Below are 11,471 nucleotides of genomic sequence, written 5' to 3'. Positions count from 1 at the left end.
CTTGTTCAATTTTGATTTTATTTTATCAGAGGGTGAGAGATATATTATTCTGTATGTGGATAACCAGTTTTCCCAGCATCTATTGTTAATGAGAATATCTTTCTCTGATATGTATTATTGATGCTTTTTGCTAAAAATCAGATAGTTGAAGATGTTTTTGGATTGATTTCTTGCCCTCAAGTCTATTCAATTGGTCAACATATCTGTTTTTACGTTGGTTTCATGCTGTTTTTATTACTATACTTTTGCTGTATAACTTGAATCCTGGGAACGTAGTGCCTCCTACTTTGCTTGGTTATTCAGGATTGCTTGGCCTATTATGGGTCTCTTCTCACTGCATATAAATTTTAGATTGGTTTTTAAATAATTTCATGAATGCTATCAGACAATAATAAATGAAACTAGGAATTGATCATAAAATAAGTGGCAGAAACTAGACAAACAAATAGAAATTAAGTAATACACTCTCAAATAATCAACAGGTCACAGAAGAAATTTTCAGATTCCTAGAATTTAATGACAATGGGCATACAACCAAAACCTATGGAATGTACTATGTACTGAAATCAGTTCTAAGAGGGAAATATGTAGCTGTGAATCTTTATATGAGAAATCTTTATATGAGAAAAATAGAATGATCCCAAATAACCTCAAGATGCATCTCAAGAGAAATCCAAATCCAAAAACATGTAGAAGAAAACAAATTAAGACCAGAGCAGATATTAATGGAATTGAGACTTAAAAATTTAAAGGATCAATGAGTTGAAGATTTGCTTCTTTTAAAGGATGAACAAGATGGGTAAACCCTTAGCCAAACTTATCAGTAAAAGAAGGAAAGAAAAAAATTCATATGAATGCAATTAGAAATTTAAAAGCCAAAATCATAGTGAATAACACCCAAATCCAGAACATTCTAGGAAACTGTTTCAAAAATTTATAATCCAATAAATGAGAGACTCTAGGTAAAATGGATAAGTTCCTAGACACAGATGAATTACTAAAGCTGAACCAAGAAGAAATAAATATCCTGAACAGACCAATAACATGCAATGAAATACAGACAGTAATAAAAAACCCTACCAACTAAGAAAAGCCCAGGACCAGATGAATTCACAGCTGGAGTTTACCAGAACTTCAGGGAAAAACTAACACCAATGTTCTTCAAACTTTTCCATGAAACTGAAAGGCAAGAAACTGTGTCAGCCCCACTCCTTGAAGCTAGCATTATCCTGATAGCAAAACAACAAAGATGCAATGAAAACAGAAATCTACTGGCCAGTTTCTTTTCTTGAAAATGCTTGCAAACAGAACGCAACAAATTATTAAAAGGGTCCTACATCCTTGCAGTTTACTGTTTCCCCCACCTCTGAGTAAGAGGGTTTTACAGTCAAGAAGCTCATTTTCAAACACTTTGAAAATTATCATCTTGGTCTGATATCTCATTTTAGAATTTCATAACCCATTATATTCTAACATTTCAAACATTGTTTACTTTATAACTGGCCTTAATAGTGTTTAAAGTTTTTCATAGTAATCCCTAGACAGAATAAATGTTTCAATTCAGTATAGAGAAAGTATTTCACTCTTTTAAAAAATACTGATAATTTTTCTTTCCATGTTTTTTATATTATAGAAAGAACATAAAAAGCCCCCAAAATTGATTTTCCTCTATAAAAGTTATGGCCATTTTGGGTGAGCTCTCCATATTACTCAGAAAAAGCGCTCCATGTTTTAAATCTAGGTGTATTTGTGTGACCCAGGGTGGGCCATGCATAGTTTTATTTAGTTCTGGCCACAGAATTGGTCCAAAGACAGGTATATGTTTGAAGGTAAATCAGTAAGAAGTTTCTTCTAGGTTTCTCTATTGTTCATGTTAAAACACTCTTTGCAATCCTGGTCACTGAAGCGTGAAAGATGGAACACCAGAAAGAAGCAGAAATTAGGAAAATGGAGTCTCTGGCATCCCGAGGCTGTCACGGCCCCTGCTGTCTGTCTGTCGTGTGCCACTCCAGCATCATCCTATTATTTTCTCTTATATTTAGGCTAATGTGAGGGTTGTCTCCATCGCTTTCACTCTAACATGCATGGATCTTGGATTATTTATTTCTCAAAGTATTGTATATTTGGGATGTAAAGTGTTCTAAACCCAAATAAATGAAAGTAATTAATGGCAACTATTATAATAGTAATGCTAGAGGTACCCTCAATCATTTTAAAGGTATGGGCAAAGAATAAAATAAGATATTCCTCTACTTAACATTCCAGGGAATGCATCAACAGTAGCAATGGAAAAAACAAGTGAATCGTTTCAATTTTATGACAACTAAGTGATTTATAGTGATTCTTTTGCTTCTTTTGGAGAGAATAAAGATCAATGTACCAAGTTCAAATTAGATTAATTAATGATTAATGAGAACATTGTTTTCAGTTACAAAATATACATAATGGGAACATGAAAATGCAGTGTTGTTTCTCAACAAAAGCAAATAATAAGAAGGCATGAAGAGCATTAATTTTTAAAGAATACATTGCTTAAAGTGAAGCAAACTTTATACATCATAAAAGCTTTAATTAGATCCAAACAGTTCAAATATATATTCACTTTTATCTGTTTATGCCTCTTGTTATTAAAAAATGACTTAGAGTCACAAAAGAGTGCTAGTGTCCAAATCCAACAATTTGCTCTATTTGAAGTGTCTCCAAAACACTTACAACACACTGTGCTCACAGAATCCCTGCTCACAACTTCTCCACCATCACTGAATTCTAGTTTTAGATAGTCTCCATACAACGCACCAATGTACAGAAGAAAGCAACGTGGAACTGGGCTTTAGAAACATTTATCACACAAATAGTGAAGTGTTATAACTCAGTCACAAGCTGACCTGAACTCTACTGCTCATTTTGCAGCTGAATACACGTTTGATTATCGGCCTAGATACAGATTCACGTGACATGAAGGAGTTCATAAAGTCAGTCAGTTAACTGGCCCAGGATTTCAGAATCAATTATCTCCCCATCACTTTTTTTAATTCGTTTACCTACTCAGCACAAGTACCTAACTGAGATTTTCCATATAATGAATATGCAAATAGAAGAAGACAGTTCCAATGTCTGGGAGGAGTCTTGCGGACATCAGAGGGGATGAACAAGCATGTTCAGAACATCCATTAACATGGGATGCTCCAAAGAGAAATGTGTGTGTGTGTCTGTGTGTGTGTCTGTGTGTATGCATGTATGCAAAATAAAATTAAACAAGGAAGACTTTAGATTTCCCTGTGTTGAGATGGGATTAGGAAACTGAGCTAAGTTTCACAGCATAAGTAGCATTCCGTTTGAGAACCAAAGAGTGACCCAGAGTTCCCCGGTAGTCGCGGTAGTACAGGCATGCTAGGTACAGGGAATAGCAGGAACAAAAGCCACGTGTGTACGGGAGGAAGCAACGTGGAACTGGCGGCCGGGAAGTACAGCCCACTTGAGGTAAATGCTGAATAGCAAATGGATAAGCAAGATCCGTACAAGGAAGGATGTGTTTGGATGTTTATTCTATGGCTGGTTGTTGGGAGGATAACTTCTCTTGAGCAAGCATATAGTAGAAAGTGTTTTCCTGTTTATAACAAATTTGTACTGCTATAGAATAAGGGTTTGATCATCACTTTACTTTTGCAAGACTATGTTATATTTATATAACTTAGAGGGATATAGATGCCAAATTCAGTTTGGAGGAGATAGTAAGACAGTAAATATTAATTACAGAATAGACAGAAAGTGGCTGCCAGTTGATCTGCTTTTTGAACTCCAGCAAAACTTCATAAAACAGGTGAGACTTCTAAAAGGGAGCTCATGTAACTGCATTCGTTAGTTCTTAGAAATTATATGTAATATTAGTTATCAATAAGTATTCCTGAATACTATTTGTCTAAATATACTCTTATATTAAAATGCATTATTTTATTAGACATTCATGTTAAATTTACTTTTTAAAAGTTTGTCATAATTATCATTATAAAGTGTATTTTCTTGTTAATTGAGGAAAAGACCATACATGGGATATAATTATTTATATTTTCTGTTTGCCAAGTAAAACATTCAGAAGTAACTTTAAAACCTATTGTCAGATATGTACATATCTGTTACCTGTATTTTTTTATAAATTCCACTATCCCAGACAATTTCCAAAGTTATTTAAAGAGTATTTTGCTCCCTCTTAGCTTGAGTTTGCCATCATTTTGACTTTAAAATGAAATGATGAATTCTTGGTATCAGAATCCCATCTAAGATAACTCTTGATCATTATAATCAAACATGGCTTGTGGTGGACAATTACATTCTTTCTTCAAGAAATAAAAGTTTTTCCAGTAAAAGAATACTTGTACAAATTTTCAAACAGTAAACGTTAATCTCATGACAATAGAGAATAATAGCTAGCACAGCTCCCTCTTTATGGGTCTTCAGTTTCTACAACACAAAAGCATATTTTTTCATTCTTTAGCAAAAGTACCACTACTCTTTTAAAGACAATATTCCTAAATGTATGCAGATATCCCATTACTGGTGTGGAATCACCATGCAATGTGCCCATTTGATCACACTGAATATTAAAAGTTTGAGCTGGGAAGTGGTAGAAGGCCATAAGGGACATAGTTGGATGGATTCTTTAGGGCTTTGAACCGCATTTTTGGCAAGTAAAATAAAGACAAACCTATTATCTATTCCTGAAGTACTTCAGTAGAAACGTGTTTTATCCAGTAGGGTCATATATTTCTATTCTCTCTATTGTAATGGATTAAGACTAAATCCCATAGCACTATAATATTTGTATTTACAAATAGAAACCATATTTATTCTGAATGCATTTATAACTAAGTGTACAATTCACAGCTTTATTGCTTGTTTTATGAGTCCATTTGGCTCTGCACAGAAAAAAAAAATCAAGTCTGTAGGTTTCAGGGCTCAGTCTTTATTTATGTAGAAACTTCTTATTTATTAGCATTAAGCATCTCCCACTTGGTCTCAAAGAGACATATAGTCACATGGAAACAGACCCGTTTTCAGTAGATGATTGTACAACTACAGATGCTTTTTTCTGACACCATCACAGCTGAAGAGGTCCAACCAAATGAAAAACAGTTCTGATGAAGCGAGAAGTAGAAAAACATTACCACGCAACGGTATTACATAATATAGTGCAAATCAGCATGCATTTCTTAAACGCTCTTTATCAAATGTGTGTGTGTCAAGAGCCAAGGGTGAAAAGTGTATTTACTGATGATAAAAATTAGTCTCTGGGTAATTTTAGTCATCCCATTTAAAACCTATTATTTATAACGTTCTAGTTTTCCTTGAGTCCTTTTTAGCTGGGAGTCACCTGCTCCAAAGTTCAACTTCTTTGATTTAATAAAGGAGCAGAATCTGCAGGATGTATGTCCCTGAACAGACAGTCCAATACTAAATGGTGTAAAAAACACTTAACTGAAAATTAGTAGGCTGTCTTCACTAATCCTAGTCTTAAAGTATTTTCAGATAATTCATTTTAATCTGTTTCAACGGCCGTTTTACTATGTGTATCTGTCCTTTGCTGGGAACAGTGCCAGCAACACAGCATATAGAATCATGGGATTGTTCAAATGCTATCGCTGAAAGGTTTCCCAGCTAAGTTATACTCACAGCACTATACTACAGGGAGCCTAGCACCTGATGGGCTCTTAAAGTACATGCAGATGTGTTTTACTGAATATGCAGTGCTACAAATATTGTTTGTCCTTCTGGAATGTACTAACACAGAGAAAGACTGAAATATCAGATTAATTTTAAAGCATGCATGTTTGTAGAGTAAGCATGCTCATTTCTTGCCACCACAAGATTTTATTTCCATTCTTTTCATACATATGCACATAAATTTTTAATATATATTGAATTTTTTGAGTTAAAGTAATTGTTGCTAGGTATATTTTCTCATATTCTGCAAGAGCACTTATACTAGAATGGGAAGTAAATTTCCTTCTCTTCATCTTTACTGTCATTCATTAAGCATTTACAGTATTATTTGAATGGTACTGCCACATTTGATGCTTACCATAATATTATAATAGGTTTTCTTCTGTCTGTTTCACCTACAAGGAGATCGTACTTCTGAGAATTTGAATCATGTATGAGACAGTGGTAAGTAAGAGACTCAAACTTCAAATACTTCTTCAAACTTCAAACTTCAATCTTAGCTCCAAAGCCAATTGCTCTTAGCCAATACTCCTTTCAAGTCATTTAACCAAAAAAATTAACTCAATATATTAACACAAAAGAGATATACAAGTGATTCCAGTTAAGTATGTTTAATTAAAGAGATTGCAGGAAATGAATAAACATTAATCTGAATGAAAGGCAGCAGAAAGAATTTATTGCCCTACAGAGCCTCCAGCCCTAAATGTCATTCTGGTCTCTCACACGAAAATCCAAAACTATTTGAGAGAAACATAAATCTGTTATACGGCCTGAAATGTTTCGACATGTCACACTTACATGGTGTTTCTTTAAATGTTGTTCATGATTTACATTTCTACAGCACTGCCCCCAGCTCAGGGGAAATTCACGTTTGCACACTGTTCCTTCAAGAGACATGGCACATGTGTAATGTTGGTTCAGGAAGTTCTATTCTCCCCTCTGCTCCCTTTCTGCGTTTTGTGCTCTCTTCAGAGGTGTATCCACAGATAGGAAAGAGAACAGAGCAAAGCAAAGGTTCTAAGATGTAAACTGCTGAGCAATCAGGATATTTGCTGTTTGTTTGGATTTACTGGTCTTGGAAGCATTGTTCTGCTTAACTATTTGTTGTTCTTTTCCAGAGTGTGTAAAGGCCACAGTGAAGAAACCACTTTGCAAGTATAACAATAAATCGATAGTCAGGCCTGCCTACAGGCAAGTTTTGAGGTCCCAAACTACTGAACTTGTGAAAATTTTAATCACCCTTTTTTACTAGATAGCAAAAGCAGGTTGGTCACCACCAGTACATAAACCAGTTAAACAAAACATGCTTTGGTGCTCTCTGGCCAATGAGATTGAAATAGAGTCAATCTCTTTTCCAAACATGGAAATTAATTTTCTTTTTATCTCTCTTCCTGACCCAGGGAACCTACATAAACATTAGTCAAGCAGAGAGAATTAATGCAAAGAAAGTGTGCAGTGAAAAGAAAGAAATACTTTCTTCTTCCCAGGATACTGAATGTATTTTGAAGATAATGTCCTGCTCACGAGCTGGAAAACGATAAACATCTTTTCATGTTGTAATTTTACATGGATCTGTCCTATAGTAATCTAGAAAAAACAGTGTTTTTCAGCACAAAAATACAATAAATGTGACTGATGTTGAACTACAAGTAATGCAAATCAAAGGATTATGAATTCTCTGAAGTCACTAGAAAATCATGATAAAGTAATGCAATCATTCTGACAAGGTCCAGCCCAAGAGGCCTTGTTGAAAGTAAAAGAGAAACCACACATGAGTTAGAGCCAGGGTAATAATGAAGAACAGAATCTAGATAAGAGTATGAAAGAGCTTTTCCACAACAGATCTGAACAAGATTTTCATCATTTCCTGGTAATGTGGCATTAAAGTAAATATAAATTTGTACTATCAAAATTACAAGTGCATATAGCCTTTGATCTGAGTTAATAATTTTGGTATGGTTAACCACAACAGCATTCTTACCACAGCCAAATTTGGAACAAACTCAGATTTCCACCAGAAGAAACTCGTCCTCCAAGCAATGGTATATCCATACAACAGAGTACTATGTGAGTATAAGAAATAATGAGGGATTTCGCTATATGTTCATAAGGAGAGATTGCTAAAATTTGTTAAGTGAAAAAGAGGTACATACAGAATGAGGTTTGAGAACACTATGTTTAGAGGGTGAAGAAAACTAGGATAGATAGGTAGATAATTTTATAGGATTTGCACTTTTTTTTTGAACCAGGAATCAAACTCAGGACCTTGAGCTTGCTAGGCAGCTGTTACGCCACTAAGCTATATCTTTGGCTCAGGATTTAAACATTAGAAACTCAGAAATTTTAAACTGCAAATTAATATAAGAAAATAGTGGGGCCTGAAAAGATGAAAAATGGGAGTACTTAAGAGTGTGTAGTACTTTTAAATATCTCAATAAAATTATGTGTTAACTAAAAGTAAAAGGAAAAACCAATATGTCTTCTGGACAATGTCTATAAAAGTCACAACAGTTGACAAAATTTAATGCCCATTAATGAAAAAGTACTCAGTAAACAGAAATAAAAGGAAACTTCTTTAACTGGACAAAAAAGAAAAGTAAATAAAATCTTACAGACGAAACATACTTAATGCTGCAAAACAGAATGCTTTGTACTAATATGAAGAACAAAGAAATCCACCTTCATTTGTTTATCACTGTGCTTAAAATTGTAATGAGGCCAATAAAGCAAGAAAAAGAAATGAGACAGGCAGACACAAAGGAAATGGTTTGAACAGTCTTTATTCATATACCAAAAAAGGAATCAGCAAAAAGACCACAAAATTTAAGAAATAAATTTTGTAAGGATTGCAGAATTTTAAAAAAAATATAAGAACACGGCAAGCACAAGGTCCTGGGTTTGATTCCTGATATAAATAACTACATAAATATGAATATATAGGAACATATACAATTAGTTGTGTATGTATATGCCATCAACAAATTAAAATTCAAAATTACAAAATCCATTTGCAATAGTCACAAACTTCATAGGATACCTGAGCATGGGATTAACAAGCTCTATAAAAGACTTGTACTTGAAAATTGCTTCATATGTAGAGAAAAATTAAAGAAAAGTGAAATAAATGGGTTGGCATACTATAAGGATGGATATAAATACTATTTTTAGCATATTTCTTCCCAAATTGATCATTAGACTAATTAAATGTAATTTTAATTAAAATACAAATGAGCTTTTCAAAAAAAATTCAATGCTATGAGCGTAAAGTCTTAGGAAAACAAAGAGGAACTAGTATTACCAAAACAATTTTTTCAAAAGATCAGTAAAGATGGGACGTTTACCCTGCCTGGTTTTCATGGTAAATACTGAGGCTGATGTCCAAGGACCCTGGCAAGGGATGGATGGAGGCTCCTGGCATGAGGTGAGGGCTGAGGACCACTCCTTTATTAAAGGGATGCTCTGCCTTTCATACGTAAAGAGAAGAAAGACATTCTTAGAAAAGTCCAGAAGACAGTTTGAGAAAAGTACATATTACTCTTGAGCTGATAGCATTGGGAACCAGCTGATAGGCGTGCGTTGATAGGCCCAAGATCGCTTGGAAACAGCACGAAACTGTGCCTACATCCTGCAGCTGCAGGGCCGTGGCCTCCCTCCAAGTCACGCCATGCTCTGTCTGCAGAGTCCTCAGCTGACCTGCCAGGAGGGCCACATTGACAGCCGAGATGCAAAGCACTTCTTATACTCATTTCCAGTGCCAGCTGCCACAAAAGGAGATGAAAAAGGCCTGAAGATATATTGTGTCCAAGCACCAACTCCCCACAAAGAATATAAACATTACTTACTGCACACATGGACTAGTAAATAAATATAGGTATGGGAAGGCAGCTCAGTTCAAAGACCTGGGTTCCCTAGTAACACTAGAGAAAAAAGAGAGGGAGAGGGAGAGAGAGAGGAAGTGACTGTCAGGGAGAGAAAGGGAGAGAGAGGGAGAGAGGAGGGAGAGGGGGAGAGAGGGGAGAAGGGAAGAGGGGGGGGGACACTGGGAGAGTGAGAGAAAGAGAGAGGGAGGGAGGGCGAGACAGGGAGAGAGAGGGAGAGAGAGAGGAGATGGGGAAGAGTGAGGAGAGAGACACAGGGAGAGTGAGAGAGAGAGGGAGACAGAAAGGGAAGGAGAGGGCGAGACAGGAAGGGAGAGACAGAAGAAAACCATTCAACTGAACATTTCATTTTATGTATTTTATGTGACGTACACCCAAAATTTTGCTTTAAAAATACTTTTTTGAGAAGTGCTAAATGTGAAAGCAATGTTGGGGAAAGTGTGGCCAGACGTAAACGAGAACCCAGAATAATGTGGGGACTGAGCTCTTCTGACTGCAAACACTATGCCCACACCCCAGACTCCAACTCTTTGACAGTGACCTCTCTGGTCTGTCTCCACTCTGGGAAGTGGCAGGCTCCCCCTCAAAGCGTGTGTCCTGGCCCTCACACTTCCAGTCTTCTCTGATGCACCGCACCAGCTGGACACCAGTTACCTCTCCACCTTACCGTGCAAGGAGACAGGGAGACTACACTTGTCAGGGTCTCTCAATCCCAGTGGTTCAGAGATTTGCAGCTGCAGCCCTTGCAAAGTGCATCACATGCACTCCCCTTGCGGTGGCCAAAGGGACTAGGTGCCCTGCACTTGTTACTTCTCTGATTCCTCACTCCCTGCTCAGGATGACTCCACAATAAACTGCTCTCATGCAAGCTTTGATTCCAGGCTCTGCTTTCAGGAAAACCTCAGCTGAGACACAGGTAGCAAGCAAGTAAAATTACAATAATCATAGTCAAACATGTCGTGTGCTGTACTTCTCTAAAGCCTCTGTGTGTGTGTGTGCGTGTGTGTGTGTGTGTGTGTGTGTGTGTCTGTCTAAGTCTCAGTCTTTGTCTCTTTGTCTGACTCTGTCTGTCTCTGTCTGTCTCTATCTTTGTCTCTCTCTCCGTGTATATACACATTGTTTAAATCTAACAACAGCCCTATATTATAGACCAAAAAACAGAGGTAGAATGTAAGTGATGTGTTGGGAAAGTTATCAGTAATGACAAACACATCTAAAAGTGCATGAAATTCAACAAATATAGCAAGTGAGACGCTACCAACCAGCATCATTGAGGAAGTTTCGATGGTGTAATGATAGAACTATTGATGAGACTTGTTCTACAATCTCCGCTGACCATTAATCTCCGGTCGTGCAGAAAAATGAAACCCAGGACAGTTGGAGAAATAGCAAGAAATACTAAACTGGAGAAAAATCTTTGCTATACAGACTCAGATTCTGAGCTTGTCTGATTCTCTTCAGAGAATCTGGTATCCAGAATTTGAGTGTATTCAGGAAGGAATCATTCTCCTGGGACCACCACAGACACCAGTACTGCTGGGAATCGGTGGAACAGCAATGAAGTGTTTTGGTGATCTAAGAATAAAAAAAAGAATAGATACTGTACAACAGTATGAAGAAATCAAAAGCCATGTAAGGCCATTTCTGATGACTTTCACCCATCTTTCATGAAACTATCCCAATGTGAATTCACCAAAATTATATATTCTGCTTTTCAGTGTCCTCTACACCAATGATGGGTTACACATTGTTCTACTTCTTCAAATGCTAAATATAAAACATAACAAAAGTATAGACATGAAGTTTGACAAGATCATTGATTTGAGACAATCTATTTAACTTTAGTAACTGCCATCCACTGGGCATATTGTGAGG

This window comes from Cavia porcellus, unplaced genomic scaffold (assembly GCF_034190915.1).
Source record: "Cavia porcellus strain 051 isolate PalLab524CR breed Dunkin Hartley unplaced genomic scaffold, mCavPor4.1 scaffold_24, whole genome shotgun sequence".
NCBI classification, from domain to species: domain Eukaryota; kingdom Metazoa; phylum Chordata; class Mammalia; order Rodentia; family Caviidae; genus Cavia; species Cavia porcellus.
The sequence above is the reverse complement of the archived record's forward strand: the minus strand, read 5'-3'. Positions refer to the sequence as shown.